The 6856-nt window shown below is 30.1% G+C and overlaps 1 long non-coding RNA gene across 1 annotated transcript; it reads left to right on the top strand.

The window, feature by feature from the left end:
- The first annotated feature begins 2803 nt into the window (after nucleotides 1-2803).
- Nucleotides 2804-3992, top strand: LOC149205550 (uncharacterized). The gene is made up of 3 exons (XR_016251885.1): nucleotides 2804-2939; nucleotides 3144-3218; nucleotides 3628-3992. It is a non-coding gene; the product is annotated as an uncharacterized LOC149205550 (long non-coding RNA).
- The last annotated feature ends 2864 nt before the right edge of the window (nucleotides 3993-6856 follow it).

The following is a 6856-nucleotide window of genomic DNA, read 5'->3' as shown; positions in this document are numbered from 1 at the left end:
CACTTTTCTTTCATTTCCTGTGGCAACCTGCACTAACCAAGGTTTTCTTTGTTTTTATTTTACAAGACTACATCTTTCAAATACAAAAGGGGAAATATAACTTAATGTAGATCATGGATCTATAAGTACAGACACATATTTTTCAAGAATTTTACTTTGAACTTCCACCAAGGTGGACTAGTGATCTGCTTCACTCCCATGCAATGCAAAACTAATTTTGGGTATGTTACAGGAAACATCATTCACAATAGATACTTCTTGAATATTGTTCAATGTTGCTTTCTTGTTTAATGGATTCTGTGGACAATCTCTCCATAAGTGATTTTCATTGCAACCCCAACATTTTGGTGGTGGTTTAAATGATTCACTAAATTTTTTGTTTCTTGTTCCCAATCCGCCTTTCTGTCCCAGACTCTTCTGTTGACTAACATTTGTGTTATATTTTCTTGCTTGTATACTCTTAGAAAATCCAGGCTTCTTAAACCCCTTTTTCTTAATATTGAATCTGTCATGTTTCTTTGCCACCCATCCTTTAGAACTTTCTCCTTTTTGTTTGCTTTGATTAAAACATAACTTTTCCTTTCTGATGGTCTCATCCATGGTCTTCGGGTTGTCAAATTCAATCCTTTATCTATATGAAAAGGAAGGAAACTAATAAATCTCTATATTTTTGCCTTCTCCTATTTCAAATAAGGTACATATCTTAATAAACTCATGAATTTATTAACAAACTCATCCATGGTAGACTGTCCCAATTTCAGTTCATGAAACTCTCTAGCCTTTTCATCAAAGTACCTCTCAGTCAAATACTTATTCTTGAATTCTTTCTTGAACAATTTCCATGTTAAGTTCTTACTTCTAATTCTCTTAACAACTTTGTTCTCTTCCCACCATAAGGTTGCCTTACCAGTTAACTGGTAAGTTGCCAATCTTGCTTTCAGGTTACTTGGATAATTGTATACTTCAAAATATTTGGACATATTGAGGATCCATGCCTCCACTCCTTCTTCAAATTCACCATCAAAATTAGGGGGCCTAATATTTTTAAACTCACCCTGCAATTGAGAGGTAGACCTCTTTTTCCTAGGCACAAAGGTACTACAATCTGATTCATGTTCTCCATGGTCACTAGACTCATTTTTTTGGCTTTCACTAGAAGTTATGGAGTTGGTTCTACTAGCAGATTTGCTTCTAGATCTTTTCCTATGAGTGTCCTCAGATATTTTGTTACTCCTTTTTCCTTCTAATTTTCTGAGTATATAACCATTAATATTTTCTTGCTCCTCCTTTTATTTGGACAATATTTCCTGATTGGATTTAATGGTGTCTAAATCTTCCTTCAAACTGTGAACAACTTGCAATATTTCAAATTCACATTTCTTTGTACTGTTATTTCCTCCACCCAACATTCCATAATCAATGTTGTGCTCCTCACCTCCTCTGGGTGATCCTACAGAGGTTTGTCCATTTAAATCTTCAACCATATTCCCAACTTTGTATATCACACATACATTATTTTTTTAGTTTAAAACCCATAAGAGGCCCAAAGTTGAAATCTTTGCTCTCATACCACTTGTAATGAACCTCACAAACACCCCAAATATTTATTTTTCTAATGATAATCAATAAATATTGTGGTGAAATCAATAAATATTGTCTCACTGCAATATTTCTTCCGGCCTAAACCCATGTATTACACAAGTAAGTTTTTATTTATTTTTTTATTCTAATATTTAATTTTTATCCTTTCTCAATACAAGTAAGTTTTTTTTTTTTTTTTTTTCTTCTAATGTTTAATTTTTATCCTTTCTCAAAAGAACACGTAGATATTTTTTATTGCTTTCCTAGGCACAAAACTATCCACCTTATAACTTATGAATATCCATATAATTGTGTTATAACTTATGAATATCCATCTTATAACTTATGAATATCCATATAATTGTGTTATAACTTATGAATATCCACCTTATAAGGTATGAATATCCATATAATTGTGTTTCATTACACAAATATAAGATATGAATATCCATATAATTGTGTTTCATTACACAAATTTACACAAAGTGTAAATATAAGGTATGAATATCCATATAATTGTGTTTCATTATACACAAAGTGTAAATATAAGGTATGAATATCCATATAATTGTGTTTCATTATACACAAAGTGTAAATATAAGGTATGAATATCCATATAATTGTGTTTCATTATATGTGTAATGAGGTATGAATATCCATATAATTGTGTTTCATTACACAAATTTTTGGTTGAAACTAATGTTTCATTACACAAATTTATGGTTGAAACTAATGTATACATATTACCTTTCTTATTTTCTATTACCTTTGTTATTTTCTATAATAATGGCTCGAGAACCATTTCTCGATCGGTGTTTACATGTAATTATCTTTACCATATCGCGGAGCATATTATACACCTGGATTTATTTAGTTTTGAATGAAAATCTATAAACCTTTTAAATAGTCTATCTCACACTTTCATTTTTGAATGTGGTATTATTTTGGGTGTATGTCTCACCATTATAATTATATATATTTCGCCGTTGCGATAAGGTATATACAAATATTTAATGAACTCTCCAGATTGCTCTACCAATCCATGAGGCATATTACTGGAGTAGACAGATAGGGTACCTTTGACCTACCAAATGATCGCTTGGGATTCAATCCCGTGTGATCAATGATGGAGATAGGTTTATGGTTTCTCGAAACCTTGTTGACTACTATGCCTGTCAACAAACTACAATCACTTCTTTGTTTTTCTTCCACCACATTCCTCTCTTTGCAACTATGGTTCTATGGTGTTCTCGAACAAACTACTGATACAAGAAATTGCATTTAACAATTATGATAATAGTCTCTCTCCTTAATTGTGTGAGATGGTTTCTTCTCTGGTTTTGCAGCAGCTTATGAGGGTAAGTGCATATGAAAAGTCCCTTTTGGTATGATCTTTTTACTTGTGTTATTTACCTACAATTTACACATTAGTGTCGCTCAAATATATTTTATTTTTTCCTCTGTTGATACTTCACAGGTTGCATAAGGTTCTCTTTCTCTATCGAGAATCCTTTTTAGTGTTTCCCTCTCAACACTGTTACAGTTTTTTTTATTTGTTGTAGATAAGGTTTTTGCTCGTCTAAAATAGCGTTTGGCGGCTGGGTTTCCAAATTACCTCCACACAACGTCGTATTTAAGTGAGTTTTCCTTCCATTTCTAATTTTTCAGATTGCTAGATGATAATGACCGAGAGCCATTTCATTATTTATCATTTTTGTATAGATTATTTGTTCCTATTATTACAATTGAAATAGGGTTTCAAACCCTCGGTGAGATGTCTCTTTTGAGGAAATATTCTATACTTATTGTTGGGTCTCCAAAGTGTCATCCACTTTTACCCATATTTCCATCATTTTATCCTAATTCCGTAACTCTATAGTTCCATAACCTTACATTAATAATCATTTTCATGATCATATGAGTTTATCATTATTATTTTCCAAGTCATTTATTTTAAGTATTTTAAGAGAATTTATGATGAAATATTAGGAAACTAACATGTTTTCATAGACATCTAAAAGTGTTATGAGTTTTGTGATATTGTAGGCCTACTTGGAGAATCTAGAAGGATCCTATTTGGCCACCCAACCACAAATTCGAATTTCAAATTCCAACTCATGAAAATTTGTGGAATATTTGTAGAAGATGTGGATCATTAACTAAGCACATTCAAATGAGAAGAATCATGGATGTTTTGATATGTGTCTCTTATCAAAACTATGAGAGAATTTTGAGAGGATTTGTATCTTATATTTTTAGGTGACTAGTTGTAACCACAAGAGATAAATATGGATTTAGGAGACATTTAAGGATCTATATTTATTGAATAGTTATCTTCAATTTTTGTATAAATAGGAGTGCATCCTTCATACAAATGGTTGGAGGTTGCAAGTTCTAGGTGGGAAGTTCCAAGTTCCAGATTTTAGAGTTCCATCCAAGATGTAATTTGTAAAGTGAGGATAGAGGATTCTTGTAATATCTTGTAACTTCATTTTATGAAATACATATTGCTACTTTGATCTCCAAAATGTGATAATTGTTCGGTGTGCTTGATGAGGATTGGACTGTATTGATTAAATTTGATTTGTAATTAGTTTTAATTGCATTATATTAATCTATTATGATAAATAACCACCTAGTACATATAGTATACGTATATCTCATCAATTCAAGAACTCCAGGTTGACAATTAATGACAAGGATTTAACTCACAATTAAATCACCCAACACTTATTTTGGTTTTTTGTATGATAGTTTCATATGAGCCATACATATAGGATTCTAGAGTTATGTAAACAATAAAAGGTATTTTAGCTCCTCGAAAGTATATTTTATTGGTTACTTGTATAATTTATTTCGAATTATTTTAGTGTCTTTGTCGACTAATATAATTTGGAAGAAATCCTCTGGGCTTTAAGATTTATGGGTTTTACCATGGCCCAAACTTTTCAGTTTATGGGTAATGTTTTTTTTTTTTTAATATTTATAACTCTCGATATAGTGTTGATATGACAAATGTTTTCAGTAGTGTTTCGCCTAACTTCATTACAAAACACATTGTGTTAGTGTTTTACTCTTTGTTTCAATTGTTGTTCTTATTAGTACAATGTTTGTTTATAAAAATATGTGGCTATCTAAAGTCGCTTCTTCACCAATTCCATATATATATATATATATATATATATATATATATCAACTTTTCTAAAGAATTTCGACAAGGTTTGATAATCCCTGGTTCTAATTTGTTGAGTTTTCTTTCATAACCCAACTGGATATTTTCGTTTGGTGCATAAAATGTCAGACTCAATCCTATCATAATGTATGATAGTTTGGGGTTTCCCCCTTAAACCCTAAATACTGAGTGATTTCAGTGGTATTTTGACTTTTTCTCATATTTATGAGTGTATATAAAACCTTCAATTGATTCTCTTCACAGGTTTTCCATTATATGTTGTTTAATATGATTTGCATCTCCTTGTTTTGTTGGAGATGGAATAGTACCATGCGGATGACTATACTTCCAACATGTTTTATTATCACAAGGCTTATTTAGTTCTTTTTCCTTACACAATTAACTTCTTATGTCATGGCTAATACTCAGTTTCCTCTATTAAGGTAAATAAAGTGTGAGACATACAAAATCGTAATTTCTAAGGTATTTTAACTATAATTCCTTTTTATATTAAAATTTATTAATTTACTAAAACTTCCTTCATTTCCTTTTACATGCTTCGTTATTCAACCATTAACTCTGTTTATAACTGGCTCTAAAAGTACAAAAATCATACACACAAAATCTTTTATGAATCATTAGAGAAATTTTGAGGTCTAAAATGGGTCTTCTAAGGAATACTATAAAATAATAGCAGAAATAATAAAATAACATTAGATTACATCATCAAATTTTAGAGGGAGAAAAGAAAAAAAATATTTTTTTCAAGTCGTATTTTCAACTTATCTCCCTACGGTTTTACTCAAATTTTGAGCGGGAGCACTCTTTGATGCAAAATTTAATTCCTCATCTAAGGAGTGCCTGTGTTGCATGCTTTCGATGGACCCTGCTACACGAAAAATGAGCAATACATGAAAAATGTGACCCTGCTACACGAAAAATGAGAAATATATGAAAAACGTGACCCCATTACACGAAAAATGAGAAATACATGAAAAACGTGACCTTGTTACACGAAAAATGAGAAATACATGAAAAACTTGATTGCAATCACATTTTTCATGTATTTCTCATTTTTTGTGTAGCAATGTCCATCAAAAGTATGCAACAAGGGCACTCCTTGGATGGGGAATTAAATTATGCATCCAACAAGTACTTCTACTAGAAATTTGAGTAAAACCATAGGGAGATAAGTTGAAAATGCGAGTTGAAAAAATAGTTTTTATTTTATTTTTTATTCTTTTTACCTTTTTACTCCAAAAATGGTGAATCATCCCATTGGTTTTTATTTCCTAATATGATATTATAGGAATAATTCTACAAATGGACTGACTTAGTATATATATATATATATATAAATAATCTATTATACATGTTAAAAACTGCATATTCTATTTATATAATTTAAATACCGCGTAAGACTAAAATTAATATAACATATAGATATATTTACATATCTGTATTGTTGTCTATATTTCATAATTTCATGAATAAAATTTGTTTCTATAATTAGTTACGTTACAACACCAAGTGTGTTCTATACTTTATCCTTCGTTTCATTAAAATATAAGATATTTTATGCTTTTCTCGTCTATCAAATCATAATTACTAAATTTTAAATAATGAGTCCATACAGGTTGATTTTTTTGTTTTATGAGTATGGAATAACTTGTTATATAGTTTTTTAAACCCAACATTTCAGGCTTCGAAGTGAGTCCATCATCAGGGGTACACCAATTGTCTTGAGAAGATCAATGTGATTTGTGTAGAGCTTGAGATATTATGTGTGTGTGTGTGAAGATAATGTTAAAAAGGGGAATAATTTAGGTCGACCATATTAATTATTATATTAAATATTATTAAATTATTAAATTCTTTTTACTTTTATGTGTGTGTGTGTGTATATATATATATATATATATATATTCTTTTCCTTAAATGTGTTTTTCTTATTATCATTATAAATTTAGTCTTAATATATGTTAGAGAGAATTGATTTAATTATGAATAGTTTTTTAATAAAAGTTTCTAGGGATTGTTTAGTTTCGAGCCGTCATCCCGGTTCATGGTGTTTTTCTTTTTTTGATTTTTACGACTTCTTTA

Source organism: Pinus tabuliformis, chromosome 1_2, assembly GCF_031772625.1.
Source record: "Pinus tabuliformis cultivar Carrire ecotype Pingquan chromosome 1_2, CPIR1, whole genome shotgun sequence".
NCBI classification, from domain to species: Eukaryota; Viridiplantae; Streptophyta; class Pinopsida; order Pinales; family Pinaceae; genus Pinus; species Pinus tabuliformis.
The sequence above is the reverse complement of the archived record's forward strand: the minus strand, read 5'-3'. Positions and strand labels throughout refer to the sequence as shown.